This window comes from Mytilus galloprovincialis, chromosome 3, assembly GCF_965363235.1.
Source record: "Mytilus galloprovincialis chromosome 3, xbMytGall1.hap1.1, whole genome shotgun sequence".
Classification (NCBI taxonomy): Eukaryota; Metazoa; Mollusca; class Bivalvia; order Mytilida; family Mytilidae; genus Mytilus; species Mytilus galloprovincialis.
This window is the reverse complement of record NC_134840.1, coordinates 92511007-92529770: the sequence shown is the minus strand read 5'-3', so window position 1 is coordinate 92529770 and position 18764 is coordinate 92511007. Positions and strand designations below refer to the sequence as shown.

Below are 18764 nucleotides of genomic sequence, written 5' to 3'. Positions count from 1 at the left end.
AACCTTACTCTAACATCCATTTCTTTATTTTCTCACTAATTTCAAATGTTGATCAAATTATGCAGAGAAAAGCCATTAATTATTTATTGGGTAAAATTATTCTAGAGCATTATGGGTTCTTGTTATGTAATACATACAGACTTTAGGAGATAAATTGTATTAATTTCTTCACTTTATCGTAAAAGTAAATGTACCAGACTAGACAATGTTCTAACAATGTCTTGAATTGATATATACAAAAGTACAAAACAAACTAACAGGATGGTCAAACTCATTTGTTGTAAAAAAACAAATTGACACTGTGGTGGCAAAAAGCGATAAACGGTCAAAATACAGACTGAGCAACATCAAATCTACCAAAAAACAGGTGTAAATTCATATGCTACAAAAAGGCAAGCAGATCCTGCTCCACATACTTCTATTTGATGTGACCACAATAACATGATAGACTACAAGTTGAACCAGATTTTTACTCTGTTGAGGAAAGGATTGACAGAGTCCCACAAACGTAACTTATGGACAAGTTGATTGCAATATAGTTGACCCTTCTAGAAGAGGCAGCAGATGATGAATGACAACCTAAATGGGATATATTTCAAACAAGTCAATATAACATCCCCCCTCCACACACACACACCACAAAAAAAGTTAAAAAAGAAATGTTCTTGTTGATTTGAAAATTGAGGCTGCATTAAAACAATGATAACATGACCCAAGAGATGAACATGGTTACTGGTACCTATATTTTAAAGATCCATTCCTTAAATCAACTAAATAAATATATATCTAACATTATTCAAACCAAATTTTTCCTTGATGATGTTGTTTGTAGAAAAAAAGTAAGTTCCATAAACTGTTGAACATTCTCATTTAACTATGATAGAAAATTAAGGAAACAATAGAAAACATTTCTTTTCAAAATATCAGTGACAGTCTCACAGGCACTTGTTTCTATCCATTGGAAGAACCACTATCAACGTATATTTACTCGTAAATATACGTTGATAGTGGTTCTTCCAATGGATAGAAACAAGTGCCTGTGGACAGTCTTTATGTATAACCATAACAATAACCCAGTCTCATTATCAACTCAAATCTTACAAGCTATTTTAAAACATTATACATCAACACACACTAGGTGTCAATCAGCACCCAGTAGACTTATTAGTCAATCAATAACCTCCAGGTCAGGATATCTTTATTATAAGCCAGCCAATTAACCCAGTGATGGACAGATCTTCACAAGGAATGTCTCATTTATCATTTAAAGAAATATGCCAAACTGTCTGAAACCAAACAGCAATTATAGATAAAATGTAGAGAGAGACACCAACATACTATGGAAGCAAATTGTAAAATCCTGTAACTTTGTCTCAGGGAGATTATGTGAATGAAGGAGTTTTTGAGATATTTCTAATGTTTTATTTTGAACATTTAAGTAATATTTTGAAAGGGAGAGATAAAGATATATGTTACAAATGTTGCCCTTTTCAATAGGTTTGGTAGTTGCAAAAAATATTATATATAGTATTACTGGCATCACTGTACTTTGCCAATTCCTTTTGAAAGGTTAAATTCCAACTTAATGACTTTGTGCTGCTTCCAATACAGTAGTTATTTTTTTAATTTGATATGAATTTCAAAGAATCCGTTCTGTCACATTTCAGTTAAATATGTCAACACTCGTTCAGAACAATTTTAACACAATACTATCTATTAAAAACATGATTGAATGCTGTAATTTAATCATGTTGTTGGGTCAATGTCTTATTAACCTATATCCTACAATTCTTATATATGTCAAAATATAATGTGAAGCAGAAATGAAAAAAAAAACAAAACAAGAATGTGTCCAAAGTACACGGATGCCCCACTCAATCATATTCCATGTTCCATGGACTGTGAAATAGGGTAAAAATCTAATTTGGCATTAAAATTAGAAGGATTATACTATAGGGAACATGTGTACTAAGTTTCAAGTTGATTTGACTTCAATTTCATCAAAAACTACCTTGACCAAAAACTTTAACCTGAAACTTCCACTTTCATTTTCTATGTTAAGTGGACCGTGAAATTGGGGTCAAAAGTCTAATTTGGCTTTAAAATTAGAGAGATCATATCATAAGCAACAAGTGTACCAAGTTATAAGTTGATTGGACTTCAGCTTCATCAAAAACTACCTTGACCAAAAACTTTAACCTGAAACTCCCTCTTTCATTTTCTATGTCCAATGGACCGTAAAATTTGGGTCAAAAGTATAATTTGGCTTTAAAATTAGAAAGATCATAGCATAAGCAACAAGTGTACTAAGTTTCAAGTTGATTGGACTTCAGCTTCATCAAAAACTACCTTGACCAAAAACTTTAACCTGAAACTCCCACTTTCATTTTCTATGTTCAATGGACCGTGAAATTGGGGTCAAAAGTATAATTTGGCTTTAAAATTAGAAAGATCATATCATAAGCAACAAGTGTACTAAGTTATAAGTTGATTGGACTTCAGCTTCATCAAAAACTACCTTGACCAAAAACTTTAACCTGAAACTCCCTCTTTCATTTTCTATGTCCAATGGACCGTAAAATTGGGGTCAAAAGTATAATTTGGCTATAAAATTAGAAACATCATATCATAAGCAACAAGTGTACCAAGTTATAAGTTGATTGGACTCCAGCTTCATCAAAAACTACCTTGACCAAAAACTTTAACCTGAAACTCCCTCTTTCATTTTCTATGTCCAATGGACCGTAAAATTGGGGTCAAAAGTATAATTTGGCTTTAAAATTAGAAAGATCATATCATAAGCAACAAGTGTACCAAGTTATAAGTTGATTGGACTTCAGCTTCATCAAAAACTACCTTGACCAAAAACTTTAACCTGAAGCAGGACGAATGAACAAACGAATGGACGGACGGACGAACGAACGAACGGAGCCACAGACTAGAAAACATAATGCCCCTCTACTATCGTAGGTGGGGCATAAAAAACAACAACAACAGCTCACAACTCACTTCTGAGCAGGAATTTAAAGTAAAATAATGTCATAAAACAAGATACCTAAAAAGTTTCCTTAGTTTAAGGTTGAAATCTAAAATTTAACTCTCATCTTGAGTGGTCAGAAACTTTTTTTACAAACTTTATTACAACAGAAGGAGAATTGTATGAATCTGGAAACAACATGTTTTATCTTGCCCTTTGAACAACAACAGCTTATGCACTTTACTGTTGTGAGAACCAACACAACAAATACAAACAAGTTTCAATAAAATTATTAGGATCTTCTGTTTACAGAGCAGAAGTAAAATAAATATCAATTTCTTAATTATTAATATCATTCATTGAGTAACAAGATCATACAAAATAAATATTGAGATAAGTTTGAAAAAACATGAAAAAGTTAGAAGCATGACAATCATACACTGGCAAAGTTGGTCTCGGCAGAAAAAAACAATTCAATAACACATGCTTGTTGCTTACATTACCACCCAGTCGGAAAACAGGATATAAAAACATGTAAAACATTTCTATCTGACACTTCATCAACAAATCTCTGCTAATATCTACAGATAGTGCAGATCTATCTTTTTTTTATAATTACATAAACATGGACAGAATGTGCTCACAGAGGTCAAGTCTACTATGGAAGTATCAATCACTAGTAAATAAGGCATCCTAAATGTAAACATGGTAATGGAAAGTTTAAACCAGTTACAGGGGTCATTTTCCTGGCCCATCTGTTATGATGATGATGATAAATGGCTTTTTTATGTCCAGTGGCAAATTAAAGACATATTCAGAACAAGAAAATGTTAATTTAATATGAATATTAACCCTGCTTTGCACAAGACCAACAGCCTGAGCCAGAATTTTAATGTGAAAGTTCACAAGGTATAACAGTCTTCTATTTTCACCATAACCCGACCCTTTCTTCTGACTCTAAGCTTAAGTCTGCTCTTGCTTCTTAATGTTGCATGCTCATACTATAGCCGAGAAACAGCAAATACCAATTTCAAAGTCTGTAATTTGATCAGGCCAGGTTTGTTACCACAAAATATTGCACAACAAAATGTTTAATCAATCAATCTAGATATAACAGAAATAATAACAATACAATTCATTCAGCTAAATGGTACATCACTCAACATGAACAAGGTAGAATACTGGTATTTTATAGCATAAACATGAACAGAAAGACATGTTTCTTTAAGAGCGCATTTGTTTCTAGCCTAAACTATGTAAACGATTACGCGCGTAGTCGTTTAATCCATTTGTTTCTTACATTTTTTGGTCAACATTGACATCATTCACATAAACGATGTACGCGCAAAATAGTCGCGTAGTCGTTGATCGTTTATCGTTGAGACGTGTAAATGATAAATTTGTTTCTGCATCTGTCATTTAAATAATTACAAGCATGTGTTGTTTTCGTAAAGTCCTGGTTATTTATTTCCACCTGTTTCTTTACAGTGCGTGAGTGTAATCTATTTCTGTATGACTACGTGGGGTCCATAGATGTATTTGTTTCTAGCAGCTTAATGTTTACTGAACGATAGTCATCGATGACAAAATTTCAGGTTAGAAACAAATGCACTCTAAGTTAGAGCACTATCAACTGAATACCAAGATCATATGTTCAGCCACTCAGTATATTACATTAAACAACAGCATTGACAAAATGTGTTAAGACAGTTTAAGCATTTCACAAAGTAAACTTATTTTATTACATATAAAACAACTTTGTTTGGACTTTGAAGAAGCTTCTTCTCAAGAAGGAATCTAGGCTCTAACTTTGTCTTGACCTTGTAACAAAGCAGAAAAGCATGCTTTATTGAATTTTAATGTTGTAAAAAACATTAAAATTCACTAAAGCATGTTTAACTGTTAGGTCTGTATAATGACCCTTCGTGATTAGCAAATAAAGTACGTAATCAATGTCTCATACGTATTATTTTTTTGTGTTTGCCCAAAAAAAAGAACGATTTTAATTAATTTAATTTCAAATTTCAAGAAAACGACTTGTTTACATTTGTTAGAGGAAGACCTTGAGTCAGACAATTACATTATCATCCAATTTAATTAACAATATATGTCCACGAAATGACACAAGGCCAGACCAAATGGGATAACAAGCATCCATGTTACTTTGTTATACAACAACCCCATTAGCAAATCCAGATTGACATTTTCTTCAAGGCAAATACTCCATCATGATCTCATAATAGACATGTTAGTAAAAGAAAAAAACATTGTAACGGCACGATGAACCATGATGGCTTATGTCATCTTTTAATTCCCTTAAAGAGAAGGAGTGAATTGTTTCCTAATAGTATTCATCCCCAAGGTCTTCAGAAATATGCAAAACGACTACGCTATTGCATAAAAATGCTTCAATGTGGGTGTGATCCTGTCAAAAAAACTGTGTTAATAGTCTTTTGGGTACAATTACAACAAAAAGTAGGATAGGATAGAAACTAGAGCTTACACAAAAAAAGTGTTTTAATTCTCGCCTATCTTTACTATAAAAGGTTAAATTCACAATGCTATATATCAGTTACTTTTTTTCAATTCTATCTATAACAAGAGTGAACACGCTGAAATGTCTCGCCTTCTATACTAATCATTGATATTATGTTGATAGTCCTAAGTATAAAGCTAAGCTTTAATACAACTGTCACATAAACTTAACATTAACCAAGTCCAAGATAACTAAACAAAGACCAATGAACCTTGAAAATGAGGTCAAGGTCAGATGAACCATGCCAGGCAGACATGTACAGCTAACAATGCTTCTATACAACATATATAGTTGACCTATTACTTATAGTTTAAGAAAAATAGACCAAAACACAAAAACTTAACACTGTGCAATGAACCGTGAAAATGAGGTCATGGTCAAATAAAACCTGCGCGACTGACATAAAGATCATAAAATATTTCCATACACCAAATATAGATGACCTATGGCATATAGTATTAGATAAAAAGACCAAAACTCAAAAACTTAACTTTGACCACTGAACCATGAAAATGAGGTCAAGGTCACATGACATCTGCCCGCTAGATAGGTACACCTTACAATCATTCCATACAACAAATATAGTAAACCTATTTATTGCATATAGTATGAGAAAAACAGACCAAAACACAAAAATTTAACTATAACCACTGAACCATGAAAATGAAGTCAAGGTCAGATGACACCTGCCAGTTGGACATGTACACCTTACAGTCCTTCAATACACCGAATATACTAGCCCTATTGCTTGTAGTATCTGAGATATGGACTTGACCACCAAAACTTAACCTTGTTCACTGATCCATGAAATGAGGTCGAGGTCAAGTGAAAACTGTCTGACAGACATGAGGACCTTTCAAGGTACGCACATATCAAATATAGTTATCCTATTACTTATAATAAGAGAGAATTCAACATTACAAAAAATCTGAACTTTTTTTTCAAGTGGTCACTGGACCATGAAAATGAGGTCAAGGACATTGGACATGTGACTGACGGAAACTTCGTAACATGAGGCATCTATATACAAAGTATGAAGCATCCAGGTCTTCCACCTTCTAAAATATAAAGCTTTTAAGAAGTTAGCTAACACCGCCGCCGCCGCCTGATCACTATCCCTATGTCGAGCTTTCTGCAACAAAAGTTGCAGGCTCGACAAAAATTAAAAGAACTACTAGCTAACAGCTAGTGATGGATATAAATTATGTTGTCCAAGTGTTGATATTTCTCATTCCTTTATCAGGATATAATCATATTACTGGAATTTCCTCAAAACTAGATATAAATTCAGTGGTTGTTGTTTGTTTATGTGTTACATATTTGTTTTTCGTTCATTTTTTTACATAAATAAGGCCGTTAGTTTTCTCGTTTGAATTGTTTTACATTGTCTTATCGGGGCCTTTTATAGCTGACTATGTGGTATGGGCTTTGCTCATTGTTGAAGACCGTATGGTGACCTACAGTTGTTAATGTCTGTGTCATTTTGGTCATTTGTGGATAGTTGTCTCATTGTCAATCATACCACATACCTTCTTTTTTATATAACTGAATAGATCAACTAGCAACTCCTACTTACAAATAGAAACAGCAAAGCTTTGATATTAATGGGGTAATGGGACTACAAACAGATGATCACAGGCGTAGACAAGAACAAGGATTAAAAACATGAAAATACAACAGCAAGTTTACAATACATCTGACCCATGATGGTCTTACTTTTTTTGGAATGCTGTCATCTTGTAATAATATTACCGGTAAATCTGTGAATTCCAAAATTTGTATCATAGTATTCTTCTGTTTCAGATTTTGGTGTCAGTGGTACAGATTATTTATTTTATCTGTGTTCTTTTTTTTGTTTGGTTGATGTCAAAACATTAATAGAGGAAAGTAACATTTGGAAATGTAACATGGCTATAAGATGATTTTCAGTATACATGCATTAAAAGATGTTTGGTAAATTAATAGTGAATATAAATGACACAGCAATCCTGCTCTTCAAATACAACCAGTTACATATTAAATCACACAGTGTGACCTGAATCTGTCCACAGAATTAATTGTCTGTAAATTGACAACAAATTGACAGGCAATGGCATATATGTAAACATTATTATAACGTTTAATTTGAAAATTAACAAAATATTAAATATTGATATCATTAAATGTTAATTCTGTTGAAGTGCACTCGTTTTTTTTCTCTTGCACAATCTGCAAAGTTTGCACATGAAATTGTCTGTACATCAGAAAACAGATTGACAATTTGTGACAGGCAATGTAAATATTATTATCACTCTTTAATTTGAAAATTAACCAAATATTAAATATTAATCTAATTAAATATCAAATATTTATGTAATTTTCAAAGTGCATGTTTTTTTTCTTGCACAATCTGCAACAGTTTGCACATGAAATATGTAATAATCAGTTTTTCCAATGTTTACACATCATCCCTTAAAGGCGCTAATCCATTACATAATGGCTTCTCGGAAAAACTTCTCCCTGGCAATTTTCCCTTGTTTGTACATGATCCATAAGGTCTTAATATATTGCATAACGGCATTTTCCTGGTTTCTTTTACAATTTATAATCATACTAGACCTTATAAATCATTGTTATGTAATAAGTACAATATCTTGCCCCATGATGCATCATTTTATCTTATTAAACAACAAAATGTTATAGTTATTCCTCCTGCTAGGGTAATCATTTAATCTGAAAATCGTATATCATTTAATTTTATTACATAACAATGTTTTTTTCACGTAATATACAATCTCACGATCAGATAGCTTCTAATGTTTTGTATCCCTCTTTGCTTTAAGATGCATAGCCATAAATATCAAGAGGTTTTGAATGTATCAAATATATGTCCAAAGTGATGAGTGCTTTCTAATGTTTTGTAATGCTCTTTGCTTTAAGATGCATAGTCATAAATGTCAAGAGGCCAGAATGTACGAAATATATGTCTGAGGGTATTACTTAAAACTGATTTCTTGCAAATTTTATAGTATTCTTAATTTGTCTGGACTTTATTGACCTCTGAAGTCAGGATTGCCTGAATTGTTTAATAACAGCTTTAGAAACACAGACTAGACAGCGAAACAGCAACAAGAGGAGTGACAGTACTGTTTGGAATAGTCAGGATTGGGTCTTTTTTTTTTGCAGGAATTCACGATTTTGAAAGAAGTACTTTTACAATATACAAATATGAAAATCGATGTGATTTATTGAAATAAATGTTGCAACAAATAGTTTTTCCATTCAATCTACAATATGGCATTTTTCTGTTCAACCCCAAAAATGCTTATGTATTAACTGTTATATACCTCAGAAAATTTCAGTGATTGCCCTACTGAATAAGAGTATCCAATTCCACATAAAAATAATCCCCTTTTCTATTGGTATAACCTTCTAAGCAATCTGAACATAGCAATTACCAATATGTCTCTATTACAAGTAAAATCAGTTTTTCTTTACTGTAAAGTGTTTATAATTGATTAAAATGTCATGATTGTTTTACCACCTATTCTAAGACTGATCATTAAGTGAGAATGTTTGTGGTTTTCTAAATTGCCCAAAAGCCAATACCACTCTGACAAACTGAACTTGGTTAGCTTCACCTGCGAAATCATAATCTTAATTGGAAACCTAAATACCTTTGATCTCAAAGAAGATAATGTGTGGCTATATTGAGAATCCTATTTTTAATATACATTTTGACCTCTTTGAGATGACAAATCACATTACAAGTTCACCGCAAATCAGATATGAAGCAAAAAGCTTTTAGCACAAAATCATCTAAAGCAATTGGAACTTCCTAAATTACTAAAAACTTAAAAATTATATTAGCATACCAACAGTGTTTGTATAATTAGGTCAGTTAAGAAGGCTCAGGCTACTGTAAGATGCTAGAAACAATAAATTGAGAATGTTTTCATGGAATACAGATGATACCTCTGCTAGCATATAATGTTATAAAGGGACATAACTCAAGAATAGTGAAAGCGAACCCCTGAAATTCAACCTTGATCTGGCTTTTGTGGTAAAAGGCACATCATTTTCATAAACTTAAGAATCCCAGAATAGCCCTTTTAATAGAACAACAATCACAGAACTTAAAAGAGTCTTTTCACAGTAAACAATAATAGAAGAGTCCTTTCACAGTGCAACAGTCATAAAAAAGTACTTTCGCAATACAACAATCAAGTCCTTTCACAGTAAAACAATCACAGACGAGTCCTTTCACAGAAAAAACATAGAAGAGTCCTTTCACCTTACAACAATCACACAAGAGTCCTTTCACAGAACAACAATCATAGAGGAGTCCTTTCACCTTACAACAATCACACAAGAGTCCTTTCACCTTACAACAATCATAGAGGAGTCCTTTCACCTTACAACAATCATAGAGGAGTCCTTTCACCTTACAACAATCATAGAAGAGTCCTTTCACCTTAAAACAATCACACAAAAGTCCTTTCACAGTACAACAATCATAGAGGAGTCCTCTCACCTTACAACAATCACACAAAAGTCTTTTCACCTTACAACAATCATAGAGGAGTCCTTTCACCTTACACCAATCATAGAGGAGTCCTTTCACACTACAACAATCATAGAGGAGTCCTTTCACCTTACAACAATCATAGAAGAGTCCTTTCACAGTACAACAATCATAGAGGAGTCCTTTCACCTTACAACAATCATAGAAGAGTCCTTTCACAGTACAACAATCACACAAGAGTCCTTTCACAGTACAACAATCACAGAGGAGTCCTTTCACCTTACAACAATCACAGAGGAGTCCTTTCACAGTACAACAATCATAGAGGAGTCCTTTCACCTTACAACAATCACACAAGAGTCCTTTCACCTTACAACAATCATAGAGGAGTCCTTTCACCTTACAACAATCATAGAAGAGTCCTTTCACAGTACAACAATCACAGAGGAGTTCTTTCACCTTACAACAATCACAGAGGAGTCCTTTCACAGTACAACAATCATAGAAGAGTCCTTTCACAGTACAACAATCACACAAGAGTCCTTTCACAGTACAACAATCACACAAGAGTCCTTTCACCTTACAACAATCACACAAGAGTCCTTTCACAGTACAACAATCACAGAGGAGTTCTTTCACCTTACAACAATCACAGAGGAGTCCTTTCACAGTACAACAATCATAGAAGAGTCCTTTCACAGTACAACAATCACACAAGAGTCCTTTCACAGTACAACAATCACACAAGAGTCCTTTCACCTTACAACAATCACACAAGAGTCCTTTCACAGTACAACAATCACACAAGAGTCCTTTCACAGTACAACAATCACAGAGGAGTTCTTTCACCTTACAACAATCACAGAGGAGTCCTTTCACAGTACAACAATCATAGAAGAGTCCTTTCACAGTACAACAATCACACAAGAGTCCTTTCACCTTACAACAATCACACAAGAGTCCTTTCACAGTACAACAATCACACAAGAGTCCTTTCACAGTACAACAATCACAGAGGAGTTCTTTCACCTTACAACAATCACAGAGGAGTCCTTTCACAGTACAACAATCATAGAAGAGTCCTTTCACAGTACAACAATCACACAAGAGTCCTTTCACAGTACAACAATCACAGAGGAGTCCTTTCACCTTACAACAATCACAGAGGAGTCCTTTCACAGTACAACAATCATAGAGGAGTCCTTACACCTTACAACAATCACACAAGAGTCCTTTCACCTTACAACAATCATAGAGGAGTCCTTTCACCTTACAACAATCACACAAGAGTCCTTTCACAGTACAACAATCACAGAGGAGTTCTTTCACCTTACAACAATCACAGAGGAGTCCTTTCACAGTACAACAATCATAGAAGAGTCCTTTAACAGTACAACAATCACACAAGAGTCCTTTCACAGTACAACAATCACACAAGAGTCCTTTCACAGTACAACAATCACACAAGAGTCCTTTCACAGTACAACAATCACAGATGAGTTTTTTCACCTTACAACAATCACAGAGGAGTCCTTTCACAGTACAACAATCATAGAAGAGTCCTTTCACAGTACAACAATCACACAAGAGTCCTTTCACAGTACAACAATCACACAAGAGTCCTTTCACCTTACAACAATCACACAAGAGTCCTTTCACAGTACAACAATCACACAAGAGTCCTTTCACAGTACAACAATCACAGAGGAGTTCTTTCACCTTACAACAATCACAGAGGAGTCCTTTCACAGTACAACAATCATAGAAGAGTCCTTTCACAGTACAACAATCACACAAGAGTCCTTTCACCTTACAACAATCACACAAGAGTCCTTTCACAGTACAACAATCACACAAGAGTCCTTTCACAGTACAACAATCACAGAGGAGTTCTTTCACCTTACAACAATCACAGAGGAGTCCTTTCACAGTACAACAATCATAGAAGAGTCCTTTCACAGTACAACAATCACACAAGAGTCCTTTCACCTTACAACAATCACACAAGAGTCCTTTCACAGTACAACAATCACACAAGAGTCCTTTCACAGTACAACAATCACAGAGGAGTTCTTTCACCTTACAACAATCACAGAGGAGTCCTTTCACCTTACAACAATCATAGAAGAGTCCTTTCACAGTACAACAATCACACAAGAGTCCTTTCACAGTACAACAATCACAGAGGAGTCCTTTCACCTTACAACAATCACAGAGGAGTCCTTTCACAGTACAACAATCATAGAGGAGTCCTTTCACCTTACAACAATCACACAAGAGTCCTTTCACCTTACAACAATCATAGAGGAGTCCTTTCACCTTACAACAATCACACAAGAGTCCTTTCACAGTACAACAATCATAGAGGAGTTCTTTCACCTTACAACAATCACAGAGGAGTCCTTTCACAGTACAACAATCATAGAAGAGTCCTTTCACAGTACAACAATCACACAAGAGTCCTTTCACAGTACAACAATCACACAAGAGTCCTTTCACAGTACAACAATCACACAAGAGTCCTTTCACAGTACAACAATCACAGAGGAGTTCTTTCACCTTACAACAATCACAGAGGAGTCCTTTCACAGTACAACAATCATAGAAGAGTCCTTTCACAGTACAACAATCACACAAGAGTCCTTTCACAGTACAACAATCACACAAGAGTCCTTTCACCTTACAACAATCACACAAGAGTCCTTTCACAGTACAACAATCACACAAGAGTCCTTTCACAGTACAACAATCACAGAGGAGTTCTTTCACCTTACAACAATCACAGAGGAGTCCTTTCACAGTACAACAATCATAGAAGAGTCCTTTCACAGTACAACAATCACACAAGAGTCCTTTCACCTTACAACAATCACACAAGAGTCCTTTCACAGTACAACAATCACACAAGAGTCCTTTCACAGTACAACAATCACAGAGGAGTTCTTTCACCTTACAACAATCACAGAGGAGTCCTTTCACAGTACAACAATCATAGAAGAGTCCTTTCACAGTACAACAATCACACAAGAGTCCTTTCACCTTACAACAATCACACAAGAGTCCTTTCACAGTACAACAATCACACAAGAGTCCTTTCACAGTACAACAATCACAGAGGAGTTCTTTCACCTTACAACAATCACAGAGGAGTCCTTTCACAGTACAACAATCATAGAAGAGTCCTTTCACCTTACAACAATCACAGAGGAGTCCTTTCACAGTACAACAATCATAGAAGAGTCCTTTCACAGTACAACAATCACACAAGAGTCCTTTCACAGTACAACAATCACACAAGAGTCCTTTCACAGTACAACAATCACATAGGAGTCATGTCAAAATTCTGTGTTATCTGCATTATCAGTTTCTCTGTGAAACATATTATGAGTTTTCAAAGTCCCTTAATTAGTATCTTCTGGTATTTTTTTTTTTAAATCTTGTTATTGTATACAGTGGGCAATGTAATATAGCATATAGTCAGGCAAAAAAAACAACTGTTTAGCTACAGTTTTAATTTCATAATTGCACTGCATATACTTGAAGGTCACTGCTGCATGTTTTCTGCCACATAATTTGTCAGGGAATCATGTCTTCTTGTGAAAAACAGATATTAATCAGTACTAATTTGTCACCCAAATGGCGCTTTGATTAGAGATATCATCTAAGGCTCCTTTGATGTTGAATGTGTTTGTACATCTAACTGTATTACAGAATGCCTCACGAGACTCAAACTACATTGTAACTGAGTGATCTTTGGGACCTTGTAAAGTAAGGTCGTAATATCACTTTGCGATGCAGATAAATTGCATATAGTTATCTAATGTTATTGTATTGGGGTTATCATCCTATAAAGGAATTCAATAAATAATACATGATTCTTTTTTTTTTTGATTTTTTTTATAAGAGTCTCCTTAAAAGAAATTCAGCTGTTTAACCATTACAATAATTTAATATATTTGATGAAGAAGACTATAATTCAATATCAGGTCTGTTAGTACATGCGAACTAAGATTTATGGAACCAAGCACCATGATTTATGGAACCAAGCCTTGGTAGAAATAAAAACAATCAATATCAGTTTTCTCATTGAGAGTTATTCTTATTTAATTTCATACGAAATGTTGAATATGTCGCTGGCAATTTTATAAAACAACATTAACAGGCTAATCTTAACATATATCGAGTAGTTTTTGACTCACCCTTGGGATATTGACAAAGAGGAAGACATACACCATCATATTATAAGTTTGACAAGATTGGAATAGATTTTCACCAGTAATTCTATTTTCTTGAAAAGGAAACTTGTCTCTGGAGAGTTTAGTGTTGCTTCTACATATTTTGGAATACTGACAGATAGCAGTTAAAGATAAGAAGATTATTGGGTAAATCTAAAAGGCATGTATGTATCTCTACAGATGAAAAATGAGACTTTCTTTAATAGCAGTATTATCAAAAACCTCTGAGAATTCCAGGAGAAAATCTGATTTCTTATTTTCGTTCTGAAATCATGATAAAATACTTTTAAAGTATAATTCTATTAGTATGTGGGAGTCTAATTAAATTTCTTCGTGCACTTAAATGAAGTTTGGATTAAAAAATCATTTGTTCCCAAGTAAAATAATTAATTTACTTTTTTAGTTCTATAGAAATTGCAATTGAATATTTCAATCCAAGAAATTTAGTACCCTGGAAAATAAATGAATCTACAGTAATTACAAATGCAATTAGGAAACATAATAATGAAAAATAAAAGTAATTAACAACAATCAGTATACTAATTGCTGATATAAAGCTTGTAATGCGGCGTTTTGCATTTGCGCCGATCTGCATTTCATTTGCCCCCGATTTTTTTTTTCATTTGAGCCGATTTTTTTTACAGGTAAATTACAGGTGAATAGATATTAGAAGAAGTGGTATGAGTGCCAATGAATGAACTCTCAATCCAAGTCATGTTCTTTTTCATTTATCATTATAGACCTCCTCAGTTAGCCACTTGTACAAATTTAATGAATTATCAATCATAACTTGTATATAACTGTTGTCCCCTGCTCACCACGGGTAGTGGAAGAAGTCCTACAAGATACATCTCCAGACTTTACATTGACTGTACCCGCTGTCTTTCGGACATCTACCACATGGTTATGCTCGTTCTGTGTTTTGACAATAGAATCCGTGGTGACTCTGGCTGTACATGATTTTATGGTACATTAGTAAAATGTGTTTCAGGACACTTATCATCCGATATGTATGGCCCTCGATGATTAGAATTGACTCCTCGACTCGTTTCAGTGTGCAATATGTCTATCATGTTACTATGAAGTTTCAGAACAGTATGAATCAAAATTAACATAAATGAACAGCATTTATAACCAGACTTTACCAATAGTATAGTACAGTACATAGTACATGTACAAGTATTAACTTACCTGTAAATCTAATTAGGAGCAAATATAAAATCGGCGCAAATGAAACTAGAGGCTCTAAAGAGCCTGTGTCGCTCACCTTGGTCTATGTGAATATTAAACAAAGGACGCAGATGGATTCATGACAAAATTGTGTTTTGGTGATGGTGATGTGTTTGTAAATCTTACTTTACTGAACATTCTTGCTGCTTACAATTATCTCTATCTATAATGAACTTGGCCCAGTAGTTTCAGAGGAGCAGATTTTTGTAAAAGATAACTAAGATTTACGAAAAATGGTTCAAAATTGACTATAAAGGGCAATAACTCCTAAAGGGGTCAACTGACCATTTCAGTCATGTTGACTTATTTGTAAATCTTACTTTGCTGAACATTATTGCTGTTTACAGTTTATCTCTATCTATAATAATATTCAAGATAATAACCAAAAACAGCAAAATTTCCTTAAAATTACCAATTCAGGGGCAGCAACCCAACAACAGGTCGTCCTATTCATCTGAAAATTTCAGGGCAGATAGATCTTGACCTGATAATAAATTTTACTAACATGTCAGATTTACTCTAAATGCTTTGGTTTTTGAGTTATAAGCCAAAAACTGAATTTTACCCCTATGTTCTATTTTTAGCCGTGGCGGCCATCTTGGTTGGTTGACCAGGTCACGCCACACATTTTTTAAACTAGATACCCCAATGATGATTGTGGCCAAGTTTGGTTTAATTTGGTCCAGTGGTTTCAGAGGAGATTTTTGTAATAGATTACTAAGATTTACGAAAAATGGTTCGAAATTGACTATAAAGGGCAATAACTCCTAAAGGGGTCAACTGACCATTTCAGTCATGTTGACTTATTTGTAAATCTTACTTTGCTGAACATTATTGCTGTTTACAATTTATCTCTATCTATAATAATATTCAAGATAAATAACCAAAAACAGCAAAATTTCCTTAAAATTACCAATTCAGGGGCAGCAACCCAACAACAGGTTGTCCAATTCATCTGTAAATTTCAGAGCAGATAGATCTTGACCTGATAATCAATTTTACTACTGTCAGATTTGCTCTAAATGCTTTGGTTTTTGAGTACTGAATTTTACCCCTATGTTCTATTTTTAGCTGTGGCGGCCATCTAGGTTGGTTGGCCGGGTCACGCCACACATTTTTTAAACTAGATACCCCAATTGTGATTGTGGCCAAGTTTGGTTTAATTTGGCCCAGTAGTTTCAGAGAAGAAGATTTTTGTAAAAGATTACTAAGATTTACGAAAAATGGTTCAAAATTGACTATAAAGGGCAATAACTCCTAAAGGGGTCAAATGACAATTTCGGTCATGTTGACTTATTTGTTAATCTTACTTTGCTGAACATTATTGCTGTTTACAGTTTATCTCTATCTATAATAATATTCAAGATAATAACCAAAAACAGCAAAATTTCCTTAAAATTACCAATTCAGGGGCAGCAACCCAACAACGGGTTGTCCGATTCATCTGAAAATTGCAGGGCAGATTGATCTTGACCTGATAAACAATTTTACCCTGTCAGATTTACTCTAAATGCTTTGATTTTTGAGTTAGAAGCCAAAAACTGCATTTTACCCCTATGTTCTATTTTTAGCCATGGCGGCCATCTTGGTTGGTTGGCCGGGTCACGCCACACATTTTTTAAACTATATACCCCAATGATGATTGTGGCCAAGTTTGGTTTAATTTGGCCCAGTAGTTTCAGAGGAGAAGATTTTTGTAAAAGTTAATGACGACGGACGATGACGGACGACAGACGACGGACGACGACGGACGACGGATGACGGACGCAAAGTGATGGGAAAAGCTCACTTGGCCCTTCGGGCCAGGTGAGCTAAAAATGAAATCGGCGCAAATGAAAGAATGAAAATTTTCAAAATCGGCGCAAATGTCATACGCCCCTTGTAATGATATTGATTATTGATAGGTTAACAGTTTACATGATCAGAGAAGCAATACAAGCACTTTTACATTAATACTTAAGAATAATATATTTTTCATTTTTTTTTAATGTTTTAGTACTTATTCCTTTATATTTTAACTTATATTTCCCTAAGGCCATAATTAAACATATTTTGGTTTGCCCAAACCCTACTCAAGGTTGGGTCAGTAGGTAGGTAGGTAGGCATTTTTTTTATATATATATTTTTTCAAAGAAATTGAAGTATTGGATGTTTATTAGTCTTCATGCCTATCTGATTAAAAAAAAACTTCTTCAAATCAGGACAATAAAAGAATTTGAGTAGGCAGCCTTTTTCTGGGTTAAGGTAGGGTTTGGGCAAACAAACCTATTCTTTTTTATGGCCTAATTAAATGTGTGATTTTTATATACCAAGTAATAGTTTATTCATATTTTCCACAAGACAGAAAAGATGGAAAATCAAATATTGGAATTTGTTCAGCCCAAGCATTTGACATGCAACTTCAGTCATCAGTAATGGACATAACAAAGTTAAAGCTACTAAGAATTGAAACTTTGTAATTTCTAGATAAGTGATAGAAAAAAGGGGTATCCAATCCCAAAAAAACACCTGTGAACAAAATGACAACAGGGGTAACATATGTGTTAATGAGAAAGCAATCCGATGACAAAAATAACCAAAAGGAAAATGTGGAGTAAATGTCAATGAAGACAGCAACCCAATGACACAAAAACCATTACAGGAACTTGACAAAACTAGAAACAGTGAGGACTTGTAAGAAAGAACTCACAATGTCACTGCACTGGTCTGATTGGAATTTTATGCTAAATGTCTATAACAAGTAACATACAGCAGTATACATAATTCCTTACAGTTCGGTATAATGAGGGCCTGTCTGTTGATAATTCCAAACTTCTAAATAGTTTTGAAATTTGGTAAATTATAAACTTTCCCAATAATTCAGATTCCAAAATGATAAAATTTAAGGATTTAAAATTCCCAAAATTGAATCAATAAGGAATCTCCCAAATATAAATCCCTTTTTACCCCGGTAGAACAATACCAATCTAATGTAAAAATTAACACTTAATAGATCATAAATAACTGTGCTATTACATTGACTTCTAAGGGACGACATCAAAAGATTGATGTAGGATAAAAAACTTAAATCAAATAGTTTGGGGGTGGGGGTCAACATTGCTGCAAGTTTTGTTAATCTAAAATCGATTTTACATATATCCCTATTGGTCAATCAATTTTTCCCAAATTAAGTTAAGTAGGGGGGTGTGGGGGTCAGTGAAAAAACTATGTGAATTAAGTTTTTTATCCTCCATTGAACTTTTGATGTCGTCCCTAATAAATGCACAATAATAAACCGTATGA

At 34.1% G+C, this 18764-nt stretch overlaps 1 protein-coding gene across 1 annotated transcript in view; it reads right to left on the bottom strand.

The window, feature by feature from the left end:
- Positions 1-18764, bottom strand: part of LOC143069397 (cleavage and polyadenylation specificity factor subunit 2-like) — a 178460-nt gene that overhangs the window by 90627 nt on the left and 69069 nt on the right. The window lies entirely within an intron of this gene.